Source organism: Macaca fascicularis, chromosome 3 (genome assembly GCF_037993035.2).
Source record: "Macaca fascicularis isolate 582-1 chromosome 3, T2T-MFA8v1.1".
NCBI classification, from domain to species: Eukaryota; Metazoa; Chordata; class Mammalia; order Primates; family Cercopithecidae; genus Macaca; species Macaca fascicularis.
In genome coordinates, this window is record NC_088377.1 from 40,459,886 (window position 1) to 40,483,623 (window position 23,738).

At 49.1% G+C, this 23,738-nt stretch overlaps 1 long non-coding RNA gene across 4 annotated transcripts in view; it reads left to right on the forward strand.

The window, feature by feature from the left end:
* The window catches only part of LOC135970055 (uncharacterized), a 121,714-nt gene that overhangs the window by 77,160 nt on the left and 20,816 nt on the right, over positions 1–23,738 (forward strand). For 3 of the 4 annotated variants that reach the window (XR_010585497.1, XR_010585496.2, XR_010585498.2), the window contains exons 2-3: positions 12,913–13,162; positions 14,558–14,678. This is a non-coding gene — a long non-coding RNA (uncharacterized lncRNA). Of the gene's footprint in view, positions 1–12,912; positions 13,163–14,529; positions 14,679–23,738 lie in introns of all 4 variants that reach the window. The other variant, XR_012433175.1, reaches the window with a different exon arrangement.

Here is a 23,738-nt window from a genome sequence, read left to right on the forward strand (position 1 = left end):
AAAATCATAATGGGCTTGTTAAATGCTTACGTTAGTGCTTATTTTTTAAAATGTTATCTGTGACCTTTCAGCTTTTCATAGCACTTCTCGTGTGAATATTTAAAAAAGGCCCTTTAGTCATGGGGGAGAAGCAGTTATCCCTTTCAGCAGAGGGAGATGGAGGAACAGGCCCTCGTGGGTCTGAGCATAGACAGTCACCCCGACCTTGGTGCTTGCTTAGGTCTGTTCTCTGTTCACCGTAGTGCATCCACTCTCATTGTCAGCTTAAAAATAAGCTTTTTCCTCTTTCTAATCAGAACAGTTAGTTTGTTAACCATCACGTTAAGGTATCGAGAATGATGGCTTTCAGGCCTCAGATATGACACAAGTAGTAAATGCAGCTGACCCTGAACAACATAGGTTTTGAGCTTCGAAGGATCACTTATGTTAAATATTTTCCAACCAAACCCTTACTGAAAAAACCTGGCTTTGTGGAGGGCCGACGTTTCCTACATGCGCTTCCATAGGGTGGCTGCGGGGTCCTGTGGATACGTAGATTTGGGTAAACTCGGGGGGTGTTCTGGAATCCATGTCCCTGTGTATACAGAGGGACAACTGCAGCTTTTTAAAAATTTGTGTCCTGCCTTGTCCTGAAAAGGCTCCAAGGTGGATGCAAAATTATTTCATTTTTTTTGGTTTTCTTGGTGGGATATTGATGTTTATTCTTCAGTGTCTAAAATCCTGAGTGAACAGAGTTAGTGCTTCAGGAACAAAGCCAGTCTGGAAACACATATTGAGATATCCACCTTTCCTTCATGGTTTCACAAAAGGCCATGATCATATTTTATTCGGTTGAACTGTAGGAAACTGCCAATATTTGCTGTTTTTGGCGTACAAAATGGCAAGTTCGTACGATATTAAAAACAAAGGCTTCCTGGATGGGGAAAATAGGAATCGGTAAGAACCTGAAGTTGTCTGTCATGGCCTCTGAGTCACAGGTAAATAAACCTGCGTGAGGGGAAGTTGGCTGTACAGTATTTTCCTTCTGTTTTGAGACTGTCGGAAAAAGGCCAGTTCCATTGCGTTGGGTCCCTTTGCCTCACCTTTGCTGCAGAGGGGACTTGCCATTATTCCTCTTGTTTCCGTTGCCCAGGAGGCTGATGCCACATAGAAGACCTGCAGGTCGGTGGATGTGAAACAGGCAACGGACACGCTGTGCACCTTGGGACGCATCTGAGAAGTGCGTGCTTGCAGCAGGTCTGAGGTTGAGGGCGTGTTCCATGTCCTCTCTCTTCTCTGGCTTTGAAGGCCTTTGAAGTTGGTCCTGGAAAATGAAATTTAGTTAATGCTGATTTAAGCTCCAGGTCAAAGCTGGGGGGGCGAAGAGACCCGCCCTTCACTAGAGGTGTGAAGCATTGGGCCTTCCCATCAGGAGGCAGCAGGGACTCCAGAAAGCCCCGCATGCCCTCCAGTTCCCTTATGTTGAAATTTTTTGTACTCGGCCATGCCGGGTCATTTTGGGAGGTAAATGGGGGGTTCACATGGGGGTGTGCAGTATTATTAGGTGTCAGGTGTGAGAGTTGAATTTGTAGAAGCTGTGCAGATAGGAAAGGGCCTGGCCGATTTAAATCCAAGGAGCCGATTTAACGCGAGGTCTGTGCTCTGCCTGGCTCCGTGTCTGACCGGTGTCTCCCAGTCTGCAACAGGACATTCACGTGACTTGGCGCCATTGTCCCACTCTGTGTAGACGTCTGAGGATCTGTGTGCGGCTGCTCTGTGAGCATGAGTTGTGATAATGAACTGAGAAACAGTGAACAAACCCTGAATTGGGTAGCACTGGTTCCACGGCCACTTCTGCCGTGGTTGGAGTCATTCATAATAAAGTGTGCTGGACTCCTATGCAGAGCTCTGAATTTCAGAGGCCCTTTAACTCGGCAGCTAACGAGCTGCTTCCTTCAGAAGACATTTGAGTCCCCTTTACCTGCCAGGGTGACCCTGGGAGTTTGAAGATGAGTGAGACAAGCCCTCCGTGTCTTATGGATTTTACTGTCCAGAGGAGAGACAGATGTGGATGGTGAAGGAGGCCCTATCAGAGGTCAGCGCATGTCAGTTTTATTTCTTCAGCACTTGCTGTGTTCAGGCGGTGCCCCGGGCCATGTGCAGAGTATCTGGGGACCCTGCCCATGGCATCCCAGGCACAGCTAGCATCTGCGCCATCTTCATACTTGGTCTGAGTTTTGGGGAAGTACCGAGGATGGATTCTGCCTTTGCTGGAGAGAGTTGGAAGTCAGGGCAGCCCTTCACAAGATGATGATCGCCAGCTGATTCCTCAAGAAAGAGAGGTGGTCCCCACATGGGCAGAGCAGGGCAGCATGCGCAGACCTGGGTGTGGGGTCTGGGGCATGTGCATCTGAGTGGGGTCTGCTGGGAGACAGCAAAGGTGAGGTGTGAAGGCAGTTGGAATTTACAGGACAAATTATCACTAAGGCCATGCTGGGAAAACATAAAATTGGGACTCTCTGGGGTAAACGTGGACTTAGGGTGACCCTGGGCGTGGGTGTTTTCAGGCTCTGAAGGCAGAAATTTAGGAAATTGGGGCAGAGCTGAGCCCCAGACGAGGATGAAGACCACCCTTGGGATGTTGAATGAGACAGGGGTGGAAACCCAGTGAATGTCCTAGGGTCAGTCCAGCAGGAAGGCAGCAGAGGAGACCGCTGTCCTCAAAGGCCTCGTGGGGCATGCCTCTCAAAGTGCTGGGATTACAGGCATGAGCCACTGCTCCCTGCCGATACTTTTAAAATTTCTAAGCTACTCTCTCTCATACCCACTCCCGTATTATTTTTTTTTTTAGACCAGGTTTATGGCTATATTTTTTCCAAGGAAATCAAACCAGTTACCTGTTTGAAGTACAAATAACACCGTGTTTAAAAACCGAAAATGCCAATTTGCATAGAAGTTTCCAAATACCCAGTTGGTTTGAGCCTTGCATTGCAGTGTCACTACCTGCTCTTAAATTTCTACACGATGTATAGATAGCGAGGCAGGGACGGCTCGTACATCTTCAGGTTTCGATTCTACTCACTTGGGCTATATTTTCATTTATTTTGGCACACCTGTGGGTGTGGCAAGCAATGCTAGGGTATTTATTTTGAAGCTTGTCCAATAACAGTTGGGAAGATTTTCACATTTTTAGAATTTTCATAGTAATAGTTATAATTTACAAAGAATTTAAAATTGTGTAGTCATTATTTTGCTTTTTTCTAGATGTGCCCCGAAACAGGGTTGCTAACTCTCATTCTACATCACAGGATTCAGAACAGTACCCTTTTGGAGCAGATGCCTGTAATCGAGGAATTCCGCCTAGTCGGTTCACTTTAAACGTGTTTAAAAGGTTTTCTTTATCCTGGTTGGCACCTGTGGCTACAGTTTGTTTTCACTGCTGAGGAATATTCCATGATGGAAACCGTAATTCATCTGTTTTTCATATCGGTGGACATTTGGATTATTTTGGGAGGGTGTTTATGTCTATTCAGCCTTCATTGTTTCAGGATTTTTTGTAGAAGATAATGTAACAGTGTAACATCCTCTGCTACGGAGCCAACACGAACCCTGATGACAGCCACACAGACTCACGCACAGACTCTCAGGCCTTGTTACCAACGCATAGAACCATTTTCTTAAGTTGAAACACAGTAGCAGAACCTGAAGCCATGTGAACGGGTCCTCCGATCTTACACTTGGAATTCACTTTTTATTACTATGTCTGCCAATTAGGAAGCATATCAATTATACAGAAAACTGAGAATGTAAAATTATATGTTTATAACAGAAAAAAAACTTATTTAATACCCCAGAACACATGACTATGTTTTCCCCTCATACCCCACCACTGTTTTCTTTGCTTGAAATGTGAAATGACACTTGAATGCGGTTTTCTAGCGACTGTTAGACTGGCATAGTTCTTCAGAGACAGAGGATGTAAAGCACATGGAGAATTTCTGTTTGTGGAATGTGATTTCCCGGTCACCTCATTCAGGCTGCCGCCGCCTTCCCCTCTGGCTGCCTGCACCGTGGGACGTCTGAGGAGGTCCCTGTTTCATCCTCTGGAAATTCTGAAAAGGAAGGAGAGGAGGGCGTGCAGGGTGTGGTACCTTTGTGTTGGTCCTTTGAGCTTTTATTTGGAGTCTGGGCTACCTTGGTGGTTCCTGCCTTTATGTCCCTAGCTCGTGGCTTCGTCCTTGTGTCTAACTCACAGGCAGACAGATGGAAAGGGAAGTTATATTCAGCCAACAGTTTGATCTTATTCTGAAGGCTCAAATCGACTGGGTATTTGGAGACTTGTGTGCAAATTGGCATTTTTGGTTTTTAAACACGATGTCTTATTTGTACTTCAAATGGGTAACTGATTCTCTTGGAAAAAATATAGCCATAAAGATGGTTCTTTAAAAAAAAAAAAAAGGAGTGGGTGTGAGAGAGTGGCATAGAAATTACACCAGTAATGGTTGTGCGTGGTGGCTTACGCCTGTAATTCTAGCACTTTGAGAGGAGGAGGCAGATGGATCCCCTGAGGTTAGCAGTTCCAGACCAGCCTGGTCAACATGGTGAAACCCCGTCTCTACTGAAAATATGAAAATTAGCCAGGCATGGTGACAGGCACCTGTAATCCCAGCTACTTGGGAGGCTGGGGCAGGAGAATCACTTGTACCCGGGAGGCAGAGGTTGCAGTGAGCAGAGATTGCACCACTGCACTCCACCCTGGGCGACGTTCAGAAACTCCATCTCAAAATAGAAAGAAAAAAAAAAAAAACACCCCGGTAACGGAAACCTGACTGCGTCATCTGTGATGGAGATGGCGGATTATTTGATTTTTAGTGACAGGATGAATTGGATATGTTTGCAGTATTGATCTTGACAAGGGAAATGGTGAGAACCAAATGTGCCGCCCAGCTTGGGCCTTGCCGTTGGCAGAAGACCCTGGCGGGCAACAGACTGGAGACTCGGAGACCAAGGAGAGAATTCTCACGCTGTGATGCTGGTGCAGTGTGTGCTTCTGGACTCCTGCTGGAGGGAGCGGCCCCTTTGCCTTGCAGGCTTTGGTGTAATGGAGACCTTAGGACCTGCCCCTCCTGGCACACCTGTGGGTGTGGCGAGCAGTGCCAGGGCTGAGGCACAGTTGGTGAGCCCGGAACGTGGAGGGGGAGAGGCTGTACACGCCGGCAGGCGTCTGCTCCAGCAGCCGGGGGTTTCCGCAAGGGGGCGGGGCGTTGGTTTTCCTCCTTGAATTTGGGTAGGGAGGGTGTCCTGGGGTGTTGTGTCTGCACTTGTGTTGCTCTGAGGTCAAGTTGTGGCCTCGAGTCCCTATCCCTCTGCCAAAGTGAGGGTTTGCCCATTTTCAGGTCAGATTTCCCTTGGGTCCGGGTCTCTAGGAGTGGGGCGCATTCCAAGGGGGCGTGAGCACGGTGGACGCGCCTGGGCCTCTTCCTTTCCCCCCAGCTCCTGGGCTGTGTGTGAAGAGCTGCCCAGCGGAATCGCTCTCCTGCCTGGTGTTTCATTCACCAGAAATCGTTCTCACTGTGGACTCTTGAGTCAAATGTAATCCAGGAATGGAACGTGCTGTTGCTGAATGCCACACACAGCATCAGGAGCTTAGTTGGGGATTATATGATCTTACCCCACACCTTAAAAGTAAAGACTATAGTTGTCAGGCCTCTGAACCCAAGCCAAGCCATCGCGTCCCCTGTGACTTGCACGTATATACGCCCAGATGGCCTGAAGTAACTGAAGAATCACAAAAGTGCAAATGCCCTGCCTGGACTTAACTGATAATATTTTACCAGAAATAAGTGAAAACGGCCGGTCCTTGCTTAAGCGATGATTTTTGTGTGTGCGTGAAATTCCTTTTCCTGGCTCATCCTGGCTCAAAAGGCTTCCCCACTGAGCACCTTGTGACCCCCACTCCTGCCCGCCAGAGAACCCCCCTTTGACTGTAATTTTCCTTTACCTATCCAAATCCTATAAAATGGCCCCACACTTACCTCCCTTCGCTGACTCTTTTCAGACTCAGCGCGCCTGCACCCAGGTGAAATAAACAGCCATGTTGCCCTCACAAAGCCTGTTTGGTGGTCTCTTCACACGGACGTGCATGACAATAGTTAAGGGGATACTGAAGTCTTTAGCAGCTCCAAGAACTTTTTCAGTTTGTGTCAGGACATTTTAGGCAGAAGGAAAAGCTTGCTCAGGCAATCTTATAGAAATGTTTGGTGCAGCGCCATTAACTCGTGGAATAAATGTGTAACTTTCCATGGCGGCCCTCTGGAAAGAGATGCACTTTGAGTGCACCCTGGTCTGCTCGCTACAAGAATCGGCCGTGTCACCCCGCTTTCTGTGGGTCTGCAGGTGTGCGTGGTCCATTGCTCTCCACTGTGGCCATGGAAGGGAAGATGATCTGGAATGCTGGCGACAGTTATCGGTGTGTGTTGATGTGTGCTGCTTTCCACAGGGGAGAACATTTCTGTTTAATAAATATCTCATCACGATGATGACTGCAAGATATTTGAGCCTCATTCAAGAGTGTTTCTGGGTTCCTTCTGTTTTTAATCTGCTTTCTAGCACTAAGCAAGTGAAGACATGGAAAGTAAAAACCCATCGAACTTGTAGAGACATGGTGTTGTGTAGGAGCAGACTGTAGCCTCTGGCTCTTTTTAAAGATTGTAGTAAACCTCTTACCTGGGATGGCCAGGGTGTAAATTATCTTGTTTAATCGAAATGTGAATGAGTCAAAGCTGACGCCTGCATTGTTGATGAAATACCAGATTTTAAGGGAACATGTCAATGTACCATAAGATACCAGCAAAGTTCCTCGATGAGGTTCGGCGCGGGCTTGGAGGAGCTGAGCCTTAGGTCACCAGGGTCGTCTCTGGGAGCAGATGCTCAGTGTGGGCATTAGTCACTTAGCCTTTCCAGAGCCGAGGAACAGCTCGCTGTGGTGGTTTTTGAAACCTGTATTTTGAGTCAGTTTGTCCCACTTGACTAGAAGTTGCCGCTCAATTTCAGACCTTTGCCTCCACCGTGCGCTCGTTTTCTTGTCCCCTGATAACTGCCTCGGTTGCCTCAGCCTGACATTCGAGCCTCGTCGTTCATGGACACAGGCTCCGTGGTGGGGCAAAGGCCGCGACTCCGGCTTGCACAGTTCCGTGCCTCTCACCATGGTTTATCACATCACTCCCGGGATCTCCCGTTTAGAGGAAGAGTGTCCCTTTCCTGCAGGCCCTGTGTGGTGTGGAAACCACCCCTACCTACCTTTCTCTTCTTTGAACTGTACCGTGAAGCTATTTCTGTTCTAGTCAACCGTCAGAATTTAAGGAACAGTGATTCATGTAACTTATCACACGCTTCTCAGCAGTTCTTTATGAATTTCATTCTGTTGTGAAATTATTGCAGTTTTCATGGCTATGCTGGTCTCACGTTGTGGCCCTTGATAACTACCTTGAAATGAATTGCCTTCCCCATTGTGTGTAAAGGTTGTGCCTGGGAGCTGTTGAGGCCTCACCTTGGGGAGGTGGCTTTGCTCTCCTGACAAGAGGAAGAATCTTATTTAGAGCATTTCTAATGTGGTTTTTGCTTCCAGACAGAATTACTTTTTTCACAGAGACGGCCACTAAAGTCATAAATTATGCTCAGGATGGACACACGGGTCAGCTGACAGAGTGGAGTCCAGAACAGACCCAAAGACGCAAAAGCAGTTCAGTAGAATTTGAGTCTTTTCAACAAATGGTGCTGGAATTATGGGACAGCTGTATGCAAAAGAGTGAAAACAGGGAGAAATTCCTGTATGAAAATTAAGGTGGACCATAGCCCTGAATGTAAAATACCAAATTACAAAACCTGTAGAAGAAATGGAAATTGTCAAGACCTAGGGCGAGAGCTCTTAACCATGATACCATGATCCATAATCAAGGAAGAAAACAAGTAAGACTCATCAAAATTAAACTTCTAATATAAAAGACACCCCTAGGGAATTGAAGAGACACATTTTCGATAGATGGGGAGAAGATGTCTATGAACCATGCAGCCGGCAAAGGACTCGTATCCAGAATGCACAGGACTCCCACGGCTCATGACAGAGAACAAACCACCTGACTTAAAAGCGGGAAGAGACCTGAACAGATGCTTCACTGAGAAGGATGGGAGGATGGCCTGAAAGCATCTGAAATGACCTTCAGCGTGACTGGTTGCACCGAGATGTGCACCAAAGCCGCAGCGAATTTGTTCACACCCCTGCTGGAGCGCCTGACTAAGGTCTTCCGACAGCCCCAGGTGCTGGTGAGGACAGGCAGTCGAGACTCCTGTGCGATGCTGGGGTTCAGCACGGTGCAGACAACTTGGCGGTTTCTTATAAAACTGAACTCACACAAACGTGGGGCCCGGTGACCCCACTCCTGGGTATTTACCCTAGAGAAACAGAAGCTGATGTTTAAGAAAAATTGTGCCCAGATGTTAATAGCGCTGTCTGCAGTTGCCCAAAACAGGTTACAATGTGCTACAGCCATACGTGGAATAATAAACATCCAGCAGCCCCGAGGCCTGGCTGTTGATCACAGGACACCCTGGGTGCACCTCCAAGCATGATGCCCAGGAAATCGTGATTTTGCGAGTGTTTTGCCACAACACTTGCAAAAGACAGACTCGGAGGATGGGAGAACACAGAGACGGTGGTCGCTGGGAATGGGACGGTATGCTTATGAGGCCCCGTGAGTGGGTTTGGGGCTGCTGGACTGTTCTGCTTGTGTGATGGTGATTATGAGAATATTTGTGCCGAAATTCACAGAACTGAACACTGTCCGCTTTACAGTAATTTTTAAAAAGAGTTAATATGCTCATTTTCAGTACTGTTTTTAATGGAAGATGGAGTTTGCAGACAATTCGTTAGGGCAAGCCTGTCTCAGGAGTTTGTAGACGATTCGTTAGGGGCCTGTCTCAGGGCCCTTGGGTTGGGTTGAGTTGGGCTGGGTTGGGTTGGGTTGGGTTGGGCTGGGATGGGTTGGGTTGGAAAAGCCTTCCCTATTGCAGGCAGTAGCATGGGGCATGGAAAGGATATCGCCAAGGAAACACGTAGAATCCTTTGAGGAAGCATGTGTATTTCTAACTTGCTATAAGATAGAATGGGAATTTGTAATGGTTTTGTTTTCTAGAGTCTTGGTAGAATAGGGAAGACAGTGTAATAAAAGCTAATTTTGAAATGAAGAATTTTAAAGATTTTCAACAGAAATAGCTCTAGGAAGTCACCCTGGAAATGTTTTTAAAGATGTTCAGTAGCAATAGCTCTAGGAAGAGTCACCCTGGAGTTGCTTCTTGAGCATTGCTTTTCTGGCTGTATCTTCCGACTTTCATTTTTAAGTTTTGCTGTGAGTTGGGGATGTGTGTGAATAGCCATTCCCAGGTGTTGGGTAGGAGTGGCCCTGCAGGAGGGTGCATGTGCCCCAAGGCCTGGGGCACTGTTTCAACCTAGCATGGAACATAGGAACTCTTGTCAGTGGCTGGAGTAAGAGTACCCGCCTGGAAGGCTGGGGAGCCCTGGGGTGGTCTGGGTACTGTCCTCCCTGCCTGCAGGATAGCAGCTGGAGGAGCTTGAAGGCTGCCTGCCTCATGGCTGTCAGTGCAGCAGCCCTTCCTGGCCCTGGAGCAAGCTTTTGGTCCATGAGTCTCTGCACCGGGACTTGCCTCCTGGGACCTCTGCCACTGTCTTGAGGGCCCTGGTGCCCAAGCCTCAGGCAGCTGCGACCCCAGATTTGGTTGCTTTCCCTGCCATCTCATTCCAGCACGAGTGCTCACCCCACTCAATGCAGAGCCTCAGGTTCCCTCAAGATCCCCAGAGATGGAATCTCCCAATTTAACAAGATAGTTGGTGACAAGATTTGAGCGGCACTGATTTAACTCAGCTCCCAGAGTTTAAGTTCTCAAGACACAGTCCTGCTCCTTCCCTGGCCTCATCCTGTGTAGCTGGTGTGGATGCGGGGTTTCCGGAGGGTGGGGCTGAGGCAGGTCAGCAGCAGGGGGATGGCTCATTATCGATCGCTCAATACCTTGAGGATAACTAGGATTAATGACCTTTATAGGGTTGTAGGTTTGGGGTATATACATACATACATATATATGTATATATATATACACACATACATATATATATGTGTATATATATACACACACACACACATACATACATATATATATACACACACATACATATATATATATATATTTTAAACGAATTGGCTTTCACGTGGGGCAGCCTACAGCAGTGTGGCCTCACCAGGTGCCCAGCAAAACACCTGCTGACACTGTTACTGTGTGTGTTCCCGTCATCCCACGAGGTGGACACGGTTATCACCACATTTTTCTGACATGAAACTTGGAGAGGAGAGGGTTTAGGAAACTCCTGAAGCCACATTGTCAGCGGGACCCGGGTGGTCTGGCCTTACATCCTGCACTGTTTGCCCCTCGCCACGCTGTCAGCAGACCTGGGTGGTCTGGCCTTAGAACTCCCGCTGACCGCCCCTCCCTGCCACGTTGTGGGGTTTTTCCTGCTTCTGGGCAGCATTTGATAGCTTGTGAAACAAGACCAAGACTTGCTATGAGTGGATATGCCATTATCTGAGATCCAGAACCTTTCCTGGACCTGGCATTGCCGACGTCACATAAGGGGAGGTAAAAACGTTTTCTTTGTGGTCATTGGGGCTCCTGAAATGGTGTTTTTCCCAGTGAGAACTGACTCATAAAAATCTGTTAACTCAATACTATGTGAACAGGAAGAGGTGTGTTGGGCTCTAGTTAAATGTCTCAGAGCCACAGAAGTAAATGAGGGCACCTTCCGAGCACAGCCTCCCGGAGGGGAGGCCAAGGACGTTTGCCTGGAGGGTTTGCCATGAAGCAGGACCCGGACAGGGCTAGTCTGCCTGGAGAGGCCTCTGCCATGATATAAGTTAGTTGAAGTAGTTGAGGGGTGGTGGCGTGAGGTCGGTGGTCCCCGAAAAAGCCCCTAGTAAGGCCGGTTTCCGTGGGATAGAAAACTACCGTTCAGTGGCTGTAATCCTGGCTTCACGGGTCTGATGTACAATCCTGCACTTGGGTACTTGGATCCCAACCAGGTCAGATGGTTGTATCTTGGAGCAGCGTTTGTGTCAGTAGAGAGCAGAGTGGTGGTTCCCAGAGGCTGGGAAAGGACAGAGGTGAGGCCCCTGAAGGATGCTGGTCTTCCTGGTTTAGGGGTTTGGGGCTCAGCCACCTTCCTGTGTCCGTGTAAATTATACCCAGGATGATTTTCGCTCGCCCCACTTTAGTGAAGCATTGGAGCTTCAGGATGTGCGTGCCCACGTCACCTGGGCCGTGATCCTGGAGTTGGGTGAGACTGATTCCCGGGTTTATAGAATTACTCTGGGATTATTAAAAACAGAAGCACTTGAGGCATTCATAATGCTATTTCCTGAACGTAATTTATGTGCAGTTCTTCAGAAACATTTCTCTGAGGAAGCATCTATAATTTTTGTTTTCTGCCACTCAGTGCTAGAAAGAATTGTGCAACACTCAAGTGAGTGGCATTATTCCCCTCCCTCCACCATGCAAGCAAGATTAAAGGTACCTCTGGCCCCCCTCAGTCTTCTCACCTGCAGGGCGCCTGGCGTGGCAGTGTGCTGCCTTCCGTCTTCTTTTTGGGGAGAATTAGTTGTTTTTGTGTGTACTGCTCAGCTCAGCCTGGTGCGGTTGTGTGGGTGAGGAGCTTGGTTGCTAGGTGACCCTCCCAGGCCTGCCTCCCACCTCCCTAGGCCTTGTTCTAAACTGACAGATAACCAGTGTGTTTTGGAAGAGGAGAGCAGCAGGGCAGGAGAGAGTTTATTCAGACTTTCTCCTTGCTCTGATGTTTGAGCCCTCATCCAGCCTGGGCCCTTCTACAGAGCTGCCTTTGTGTGTTGCAAACCACTCCCTCCCAGTAACCGTGCTTTTAGAGGTTTGGAAATGTGAATTAACTCATCTTCAATTTAAAGTGTACTATTAAATTTTCATGTTGAAACTGATGTATTTTATGGCCTTTATTAGATTTCTCTTGATTTTTTTTCCCCATATGAGACATTGCATCTTAAGGGAGACAGACTGGTGTTGGCCCCCTTTCCTAAGGATGGAAGTGAATTCTGAAAGCCCTTTATGTAGGCAGCGAAATAATCAGGGAACCGTTATTATAGCTATGCCTGTCCATGTAAAGTGAGCACGACTCATAAGCAGGAAAAAAATGCAGCCCGGGGGCAAGGTGAGCCCTAATGCTGGCTGTGCCTAGCCTCCCTGCCATGAGGAACAGAAGTGCAAGCTCAGGTGGTTGAGTCAGCCTCCAAGCCCAGCCTGCGCCCCCATCACATCCCTCTGCATCTGCAGGGGCACAGGCCATGCTGCCACCCCTCGCTCAGTGCCAGGGCTGATGCATCAGGAACGGGGGTGCTGTCCGCCCCTTGCTCGGTGCCAGGGATGATCTGTCAGGATCCCTTGTGCTCATCTGGTCCTCACGTCTTCATCACCAGCCTCCTGCTGGTAACGGGCTTGTTATTACCTTGGTATGTGTTGTGGGGTGGTGCTCAGTCCTCCGAGGGAGGGAATTGGCCCTCAGCCGATTCACATTCAACAGGACCGGGGAATGGGTTCTTGTTCCATGTCCTGGATCCCAAGAAGCCCTTGTCCTGGATCCTGTAATGCCCGGGGTCTTCCTGAGAAACGCTGGTGCCACTGGAGCACAGCCCGGGCCCCTCCAGTTTCTCTGCTTTGTAACTGCACTTGTGTTTAGCAGGTCTTCCAGGACTTAGACGCTGCTTGGTGTGAGCCAGGTTTTGTGTGGAAAGAGGACAGGTCCGAGCCGACAACCAACCAGCCCAGAACCATCTTTTATGCTTCCAGATTCTGTGGCCAAAAACTTACCCGTGGACGTTGAGGGTGATGCATTTCTGCTCCAAGACGTCTGTGGACTCAGCTGGAGGGATGGAAAGGATGTGGAGCCTCTTCACTCCTGGCCTGGCCTTGGACCTGCTGTGCAGCCTCTCAGTGGCACCAGGGCCCCCTTGTGTCACAGCAGTCTCGGGTTCGTGGCACTGCCTCAGGATGTCCCAGGCTTCATGATGTCCAGGCTCCCCTGGCATGGCGACTTCAGGTGGGTGGCACTGCTCTGACGGACGTCCCAGGCTTCATGATGGTAGGGCCTCCTTGTGCCATGGTGGCCTCAGGATGGTGGCACTGCCCCAGGGTGTCCTAGGCTCCAAGGCCAGTGTTCCATCCAGCGAAGGGAAGTTGTACTGTAAGGTCTAGTCTCGGAAGGTTCCTGGGGTCCTAACCTTCAGAGTGGTCCTACACTCACCACAAATCAAGCCAGGGGAGGCCCTGCCAGAATTTGCAGCTGTGTTTCAGGTGGTTCCACAAGGCCTCTTTTATTTTGGCCTAGTCAGGTATATAATTCTTTTTCTCTTTGGTTTTATTGAGACAGGCAAAAAAAACCTTTTTGTTGCCCAGGCAGTGGTGTGAGCACAGCTTACTACAGTCTCAACCTCCCAGGCTCGAGCGATCCTCCTGCCTCAGTCTCCTGAGTAGCCAGGACCCACAGGCACATGTCCCACATGTCCCCATGCCTGACTTACTTTTGTATTTTTTGTAGAGATGGAATTTTGCAATGTTGCCCAGGCTGGACTCGAACTCCTGGACTTAAGCAGTCCAGCTGCCTCAGCCTCCCAAAGTACTGAGATCACAAGCATGAGCCACCGTGCCTGGCCAAGTGTGTTTCTAATTTCAAAATTAAGAGGACCCCCAGCCAGTTAATTACGTCTCTTTTGGAGCATGCTGCTTATAGTACACCAGGAAAAATCATCCAGAACTTGGAAAGGGGGCTGGACAGACACAGCCCTTTGAGGTTGTCTGAGAAACCCCTGGGGTCTTTAACCATCTGGAGGGATGTACCATGTCAGACTCACTGTTGTCGACGGGCTGAAGCCCAGGTTTCATGAGGTTATGTGTCGGCTTGTAGTACTTTCTCTGGCAGAGATGCGAGTGACTTCTGCTCACTGAGAGGCTCAACTCAGAGACTTCATGGCCTGAGGGACGGCAGGCTGTTTGAGCTGATCGAGCAATCTCGCGCTACCCTTATTTTCTGAAACGCCTATGAGTGACTTCTCACATGGTCTTTGAAGAGGCTTCATGCCCGCGCTCCTTGGTAATGATCGAATGCTTTTTTTGACCCCTCGTCCCCTTTCTTTGGGATGTTCCGGTCTCAGTTCTCATGTGTTCTGCTTCTACGGGAATTTCTGAAGCTGCTGAATGTAGAAAGCACTGAGGAGGCTGTGCTCCCACCCCTGTGAGCCTTCCAGGCATCATCCTCTCCCCTTGGCGAGGCGGCGTCCATGGCACACCGAGGAGGCTGTGCTCCTGTCCCCCGTGAGCTTTCCAGGCGTCCTCCTCTCCCCTCCAAGGGGGACAGGAGGAACCTTTCAAACCCTTCTTAAACTTGTTTTCATGTCTTTGTTTTAACAGATTTCTTTGTATCTTCTCCCTTATCCAGAAGTGAGGGTGAACGCTGAGTTATTCACGGGAGTCAAGAAACCACACGCAGCCCAAAGTGACGTTTGTTTCCCTGAAATGATTTGTGTGTGTTCACCTTAAAATGCAACTCAGTAAAACAGGTGTGTTTTGAGAAATAACTTTAAATTACCCAGGTAAAAATGTGACAGTTAAATTTCATCATCTGTGCGGGTGTCCAGAGCCCCCTTCTGTGATTGCGTGTGAGTTTGTGACTTGTGGTTATTTTTGAAGAAAGAAAATCTGTTGCTGAGGACTTCAGAGGGTGTGCTGGGATTGTGTAGGGTGGACATCGGGGACTTCAGTGTGTGGCTTCCTTGAAGAGGTTCAAATTAAGGCTGAGAGTCCCTACTCCAAAATGCTCGAAACCTGAAACATTCCGAACTTCCTCATGACACTCGAAGGAAATACTCTTCGGAGCACTTTGGATTTCAGGCTGGGGATGCTCAACTGGAAAGTGAAACATTGCAAGACCCTTCTGGCCCCAGGAGCTTGGATAAGGTCATGAAGGGGGCCTGTGCCGGGTGTCCCTGGAGTGTGAGGCAGCCTGGGCTCGCTGAACTGGTTTTTGTAGGAGCCACAGAAGGGAAAGAGGGTCAAAGTGGCCACGTCTGGCTCCTGAGAAGGCTGGACCAGAAGGAGGTGGGCACGGAGGGCAGCAGTTGAGTCCCCAGTGTCCGGGGCTCCTGTCCCTGGTGGAGTTGAGAGCCTCCTCTAGTTGTGGCCTCTCCCCTGTCGGCAGCCACTGAGGCCTGAAGGGAGAGGAGGGGGCTGAGGAGAGGAGGAAGGATAGGCCTGCTTCTGGAGAGGGCCAACATCGGCCTGTGCTAGCCTCGTTTGTTACTCCTGCGTCCAGGGTGCACGGCCGTGTCTCGTGGTGTAGCAGTTCCCGGAATGCACAGCTTTCTTGTCTGCAGTAACAGCTTTGTCTCCGACCCTTGGAGGCAAGTTACCTTTTTCCCCAGTGAAAAGAGGTAGAAAATCTTATAGAAATGCATTTGCTCTAATGTCTATTTTCCGATAAGACATGGTCGCTTAGGTTAAATCTTTGGGAGGTCAAGGCAGGAGGATCACTTGAGGCCAAGGGGTTCAAGACCAGCCTGGACAGCATAGCAAGACCACATCTGTATAACAGAAAAATTAGCTGAGTGTGGTGGTGCGTGCCTGTGGTCCCTGCTACTCTGGAGGCTGAGGTGGGAAGATCACTTAAGGTTACAGTGAGCTGCGATTGCTCCACTATACTCCAATCTTGGTGACAGAGCCAAGACCCTGTCTCAGAAAGAAAAGTTAAAAAAAAAATCCAGAAATGTCATTTTCTTCTTAAATCATCCGAAAAGAAAAATCGTTTTTTTCTAAGAATGTAAAGGGAAACTGATACGATTCTTTCCTTGCATTGTTTCTCCTTTTCAAATATTTACAGTAGTCCGTCCACATCGTCTCTCAATCTCATTACAAAGCAGCAGGTGTCTTTGAGGTTAGTGGTGTTTCTCTGTGTCGCACCTTGGAGAACAGCCAGCATGAAACCTCTTACCACAATCGTGCGCATCGTTTGTAGTCCCAATTAAAATCCTCTCCAGAGATGCCTGTGCTGCTTATTATAGCAGAACTTTGGTTGTGCTGAAATGTGCATTCAGCTAATGGTTTTAAGTTCATATCTGAGATGATGTTGTATAATTCATGAAGCATATGGGATAAGTAATGATTGAAGATAATTCTGGCTGATGTCATTTAGAGGATATTTTTCACTTCAAGTTAAAGTTTCCTTCGCGATAGTCATTTTGGGATTCATTTAACTATGTGCTTTATTTCATAGCTCAAATTTTCATTTGTCATTTCATAACATAGGATTTTGAAGGCAGATTTGGAAAATATTTCTAACAAAATGTTTGCTTATGACGTCCTAAGGAACAGCACTCAGAATTGCTACTAACTGTGGTACATTTTAAGGCTGATGATAGAAGTCACTTGAACGGGAAGTGGTGCTTTGTGAGGCAGATGGGGTTTGAACCCTGGCCCTCCTGATACACCAGTCCTGACCCTGGCCTTCTCTCCTCTACACTGGGAGATGAGAAGGTGCCAGTATCCACCTCACAGGCCGTCCTGAGAACCTGGGACTAAGGGCTTGTGTTCCTCTTGCAGGTGGTGCAGATGTGGGGGCTTGAGGATATACACACTGCAGGCTGCCAGTGTCGGGGTAATCCAGTTTTAGTCATAAAGGTGGGATTTACTTTGCTCCCCTGCTGACCAGGTGCGGTGCCGCTGTTGTAGCAGGTGTGTGGATCCTCTTGGGTGCTCCTCAGGTGGAGAAGGAGTCACTGATTCGTATTCCCAGTGTTAGATGTGAGGGGACCATGGACCTCATGTGTTCAGAGGGGAGGAGTAAAAAGCTTCCCTTGTAATTCCAAGACTGTCTATCCCAGGAATGCCAAACCACTGGCTTTCACCTGACACTGTCGTAGGTGACACTGTATGGAAATGAGGACTCATATTTCGCATACCTGAGCCAGTACCTGTCTCTCTCCAGGGCCGTGGCCAAGCCCTCTTGATTTCTCTGGGTTGCCAGCCTGGGGATCTGTAAGCCCAGTGACGTCTCCGGTCTCAGCCCCCGCTCCCCGTGGGGACAGGAGGTGGCTTCAGGAGGCTGGTGATAAATGCCTGAATGAAGCCGACTTGTGACTGCAGTTCTGTCTAAGGGCCTCCCCGGGTGTTAGATGTCAGTAAATGACACCTGTGTGTGGATCTCATGTGCTGAGAGAAACAGTGGGGGAAATCAAAGCTTGTGGAGTCTGCAGGTTCTGGACTTGGGGGTGTGTGCACCTGTGTATTTGGTGAGGGGTGTGATGTCTGGAATGAGTGTGCACGTGTGTCACGTTTGTGCATGTGTGGTGAGTGTATTTAGCAGGCGTGGGTGGAGTGAGCATGTTCATGTGTGTCGTATGTATTTGAGGGTATGTGTGGAGTGTGTACATGCATCACATTTGGTGAGGGTATTTGAGGGTGTGTATGGAGTGCATACATGCGTTTGCGTGTATAGTATTGGGTGAAGGGGTGGCATGTGTGGAGTAAGCATGCACACGTGTGTGCTGTGTGTGGGGTTTCTACGTGGTCCTCCCCTGAGCCTGCTCCTGGGCCCTGCTGTCCTGGCAGCTTTACAATTTGGTGTGTCTTTGATTCCGGAAGATTCTGGAACCAAATTCTGAAGCTGTGATCACAAACTTGCAGCCTTGGAGGACGCTGGCCCATGGAGCTGGCACGAGGATCTCTGTGCTGGCCTCTCCCTGGGCTCTGTCCACAGAAGAGCATGTCCGATGATTGAGCTGTGCGGGTCTGTGGCTCCCCAGGCTCCAGTCAGCCCTCGGTTCTGCCTCGCCTCTGTTTTTCTTGCTGAGGGGCTCCGGGAAGTGGTGCCTGGGATGGCGTTTTCACCCTGGGGTTGCTTTTCCAGCTGCCCAGGTGCTGGCTGTCTGAGGCCTGCTGCCATCCTGGTGGACGGGGATGTTGCGGGGGCATTCCTGAGCACCTGCGGGAAGGCAGGGTTAGGAAGTGCCAGAGGTGAGTGGCTTCCTCCCACACTTGATTTTCTGGAAAGTTCTGGGTCTCATATTTTTCCCTAAGGGAAGTTAGAAACTGAGTTTCTCTTTAGGGGAATGTCTTTGCAGCGTCTGTTGTTTGAATGTTCTCCAGGTGTGGAATACTCGGGGCCGTGTGTGTTTGGGAACATCCGTGTCCTAAGCGAATTCAGTAGGGAATGGAGAGAGGCCTCCTGTCAGCTTGGCCTCTGTTTCCTGCTTGTTGAGAGTTGACAGCTGCTGGTATCCCAGGGAGAGTAGAACACTGGGCGGTGTGGGATGGAAACGTTCACTCTGACAAGGTCAGTGGGAAAGCATCTAAACAAACGTCGCTGTTCTTCAGGCTTCTGGGGGTCGAGCTTGTTTTGTGGTGTTGAGGGAAAGCTACGCTTGTTCCTGTTCCTCACCATTTGAATGGTGTCCAGGGCTCGTTCCTCTGGAGAAGTGATGCACGTGAGTGGGGGTCAAGTCGCAGGCTCCGAGGTTATTTGGAATCTGTCAACTGATTTCCTGAACACACAGGTGCTTGGTAAAGATATTCCTGATTAGCTAAAACATTTCAACAGGACGTGATAGCTGGTGGTTGTTTAGAGACTATCACATTTTTCCTGTTACTTTTTAAATGCCTCTTGAATCAGGGGGGATTCCCATACTTTTCTTTTCCTGTCTGCATACTTGATATTTTGTTTATTGTTTTTTATGTGGGTGTGCAGTTAACAGGATTTGGAAGCAGTCTCAGCCCTGGGGAGACTTCAGGGTCACCTCAGTCAGTGCTGAAGGGAGGCAGGGATTTGGGGGCTACCTCCTCCATAGGACAGACACCAAGGGCCAGAGGTCAGCAATCTCAGTGAGGTCACAAAGACGGGCACACCCAGCACCCTGGCCCATGTGCCTCTCCTTCACGTTTGTCTCTGCTCAAACTGCTCTCCTGGGTCATCACGGGTGATCTCTAGGCGCGTGTTTGCTTCTTGCAGAAGTGGTGTCTGGCTGTGGTCAGTGTGGGCCCTCAGGACGTCCATGTTTTTGGCTCACATCAATATTGGGCAGTGGTGTATGTTTGTTTTGGAGTGGTAGATCGGGTGGATTTTGGCTTTACCAACTCATTTAATACCTGTTCTCCTAGGTATAATACCTGTTCGTAAGCCGCATGTTTTCCTAGGTGCTGGGGCCCTATCATAAGCCGCATGTTTTCCTAGATGCTGGGGCCCTATCATAAGCCACGTGTTCTCCTAGGCGCTGGGACCCTATCATAAGCTGTGTGTTCTCCTAGGCGCTGAGACCCTATCGTAAACTGTACTTGAGGGATCTCGGAGGTGCTCCTTATGAGGATCCGATGCCTGACCTGAGGTGGAAGAGTTGCAATTCAAAACCAGCCCCCCCAAAAAATTGTCTTCCATGAAACCCATCCCTGGTGCCAGAAAGGCTGGGGGACAGCTGGCCTAACGCGGGCTAAGATGTCAGTAGATTTTTGGACTCGGGCCTCAGTTGAAGAGGATTAGATTTTGAAAGGTGGGGATTGAAGGCTTCTAAAGGGCAGGTTTCATCTCCAGTGGGGCCTCAGCAGAACTGGCTAGAACTGACCCAGAAGCTGACAACTAGTCAGGCTGGCTCACTCCCTGTGTCCTGTGTGTGCAGCCTTGCTGTTTATTCAATTGTCTCGTGGTGATGTGGGTTCCATCCACAGCCTCAGAGTAGTGGAACCCATTACTTCAAGGCTGATCTTATTTAACTTTATCAAAAAGACATGAAAATCATTTAGTATAAATCTTCCAGATACCTGTATCCTTTCTTTTCCCAGAGGCTTTTAAGTATTGCAACTTAAAAATCTTCAAAAATAACTTTAAAGGAAAACCTGTAAGTACATTTTTGATGAGCACCCTTGACAGTTTTAATATGTGAAGTAAATTCCCTTGACTTTTGTATTCCTAGAAACTCGTTCATGTTTGCAGAAGACTTTGTATTTTGTCAACAGTGGCCACTGTTCGGTGACCATCATACCTGCCGTGGTCTCATTTAGAAACTTGGATGTGGATGTATTAGCTTTTCAGACACAAAAACACATGGGCTGTTTGATTTTGGTTTTGAATTTTTTGGGTTTTTTTTTCCCCCAGCTGAATTCAAGAAAGGGAAACAAGCAGATAGAGTAAGTACCAGAAAGAGTCTAAGTGGTTGGGTGGGGGATCCTACTATGGTGCTGGGTTGTGTTCTGCCAGATATCACTCCTCAAAAAGCTGACCCAGAAAGGGCTGGCATTGCCCTCACCCTGTGACATTTGTCTGTCTCACCAGAAAATGAAGAATCTGTCAGAGTACTGTGAGTCAAATTCAGTCAGAACTCGATTAAATAAGAGGCTTTGTCTCAAAGGCCAAAACATAAGGAGATATTTTTAAGTTTTTTTTTTCTTTTTTTTGAGACGGAGTCTCGCTCTGTCACCCAGGCTGGAGTGCAGTGGTGTGATCTCGGCTCACTGCAAACTCTGCCTCCCTGCTTCACTCCATTCTCCTGCCTCAGCCTCCCGAGGAGCTGGGACTACAGGTGCCCGCTACCACGCCTGGCTAATTTTTTGTATTTTTGGTAGAGTCGGAGGTTTCACCGTGTTAGCCAGGGTGGTCTCGATCGCCTGACCTTGTGATCCACCTGCCGCCTCCTCCCAACGTGCTGGATTACAAGCGTGAGCCGCCACACCCGGCCGAAAACATGTTTCTTTACTGCCTCAGTCCTCAGTTGGGTAGTCTGTTCTTTGTTGTTGAAAGGCGCGCTCTGCGAGATGGGAATCTTCCGGTTGCTTACTTAGGGAATCCTGCCGGCTGTCATTTACTGGAGAGCGCAGTTTCCTGGCTGCCCTGGTCTTTGAGGGGAGGGAGACTGAGGGGTCATTTTCCCACCTGGACCAACGTGTTTATTAAACCTGGCTTGTGGATCATTTGGATCTTTTTATGAAGGAAGAGCCACATCTGTGACTTTCAGATGAGTGGAAGTCATGTTAAATATACATATATATGTGCTACTATGGAGAAGTTTTGTCTTTGTGACCTGTGAATACAGTCATGGGAGAGCAGAATGTTCACGGTGTAGGTGCTTACAGTGTGCATGCAGAGTCACATTCTTCACTAGTATTACGTTAAAAAGTGACAAATAAGAGAAAAATATTTTCCTCATTACAACCTCGGTAAGAAGCTGGCAGTACTCTTGTTTTTGGAGGGGTGTGAAGGGAATATTGAGAAAGTATCATCAACGTTAGACTCGCCCACTCTGCAAATCCTGTGCCAGCTCGAGTGAGGACCCCGTGATGGAAAGATGCACCCCTCTGCCCGGAAGAAGTTGAATCTTTGTGGCGCTCAGGATGCCTGGTTCATCTCTATACAAAGGCAGAGTGTGAAACGCTGTGGAGGCTGAGAGAAGAGATGTGGTTAGCAAGTATGAGTGAGAAGTTTGGGGCTTGTTAGCACCTGGCGTGTGTGCAGCAAGCTTTGCTATCTGCACACGTGTGATCCTTGGAACACTGGTGTGTGGAGCCGTGAGGCTGTCGAGGGCCCCAGCTCCCGGCAGGCTGAGGAATCCCCTGTTACCACCAGGATAACCGTGATTGAAGGCTGTCACTCAATCCCAAGTCCCGGAAGGGGCTCCTTTCAGAGAGGAAAACACCCCTGGAGCCTCGGGCAGAATGATTTTTCATATAATGTTGCTCAGATTTCGCAAACATGAAACCAAGAACATATTTCAGAATGCTTATGGTCCTTTTGTAACCATGGAAACAAAGTAATTTGCAGTCGATGGACAGTTTGAGGAAGCTGAACTACCTACATCATGAGCACGGCGCTCTCCCTACCACCCTGGGCCTTGCTCCGGTTTGCTGGGAAGGCTTTGCAGGGCCTCTTGGCTGGGATTCTTCTCCCATGTCCCATGTTGCTACCCCTGGTCACAGCCATACTGCTGGGCACCTGCGCCGTGAGGACACTGAGTGGACACGGAGCCGCGGGGCAGCAGTTGGTCATGAGGTGGCATCCACATGGTCCAAAACAGGTTTCTGTTCATTAAGAATGATCGTTGCAATAAAAACAGAGTGAAAGAAAACCCTCTACTGACCTGAGAATGCGTCAGCTCAGTTGGGTGGGGAAGTGCAGTGAGGAAGGTGAAGACTGAAAGGAAATGAAGGAGGGAGAGGAAAGGAGAGAAGGGAAGTGAAAGGGGGAGGGAGGATGGGAGTGAAGAGGGAGATGGAGGAGGAAGAAGAGAGAGGGTGGTGGGCAGGAGCCTGGCAAATGAGTCCCAGAGCCGGTTCCTGACCGTCGTGGGTGCGTCAGAGCTGATCTTCCAGGAGAGGTGGCCTGGGAGGGCTGACCCTTAGGAAGTGAGGGCCGGGGGGAGCTGATGTTTTGGCCCTCAGCGGGGCTGTTGCTGACCTGAGATGCAGTCGATGGTTTTCCCGAAGAGGTCGTCTGCACAGTCACCGTTTGCTGCCAGGTTGGAGAGAGAAGTGCTCCCCATGGGTTCTTTGTATTTTATGGATTTTTCCCAGTTTAGCTGAGCAGCCTGTCAGTGGAAATGTCAGGGATTACTAACATGTCTCCATTCTACAGAGCAGTCAGCCAGCTTCCGATCCTGTAGTTGTTGGGGGCACCACTCCCGTCGTGTCAGTGCTGGCCCAGCATGGAAGCTGCAGCCGGAGGCACTGGGAAACCTGCGTGGCTCTTGCTGCCGGGATTCTGATGGGAGTCGTGCGCTGGAAGAGAGATGTCCTTTAGGCAGAGCCTGGTGAGGAGGGGGTGCTGCTGTTGCAGCAGTACATGGAATTTCAAATGACAAATGAAACAAGCTTTTAATTATGACCAGAGCTCTGGGCCCTGCTTTTCTTCAAATGGAAATGTTGTGCTGAAATGGAAATGAATTTGCTGTTAATTGGTTGCCTCATGCAAGATGGAATGCTGGGAGCAAAGTAGAATGTGGACTTATCCACAGAGCTTCCTCCTCTCAGACTGTAATCAGTTGGATGATGATACACAGGAATACGTGAGAATTCATGTGAGAAAGGCGATGGATGCAGATCTGTGTGACCGGCAGGTGTAGGGGGAGGTTTGAGAGAAGCTTTTGGCTGAAGTGGTGTCAGGTGCAGGTGCTGAAGTGTGATGTCTGGCTGGATGGAAGAGCACACACCTCTGGGCTGCGGGAAACAGATAGAGGAGGAGGTGGGCAGACGTGAGTCATGTCTTAGGAATGGTAGCAATTCAGGCAGACCCAGGATCAGGCTCCCACGGGGGAGGAGTGGACATCAGGACTCAGGGAGCGTGGGGTGGGGGTCATGTCCAGGCCTCTGTGGAGCTCGCTGCTGTGTCAGCAGGGCCTTGTGCTTGCCCTCCTTAAAGCTTTCCCGATCCGTAAAACGGGCACGACAAAATCCACCTTGTGACACTGAAGCTTAAATGAGATGATCTACATGGTGTCTTCCTTCCCTTCCTGACACATCATAGACTCAGAGCTATGGTAGCAGTGACAGACTGGATGGAATGCTGGAGCCACTTTGCGCCTGGTGAAGCTACATGGATTTTTGCAGTGCTGGAGACTGTCTCTGAAAGCCTTTGGTCATGGCAGTGGCAG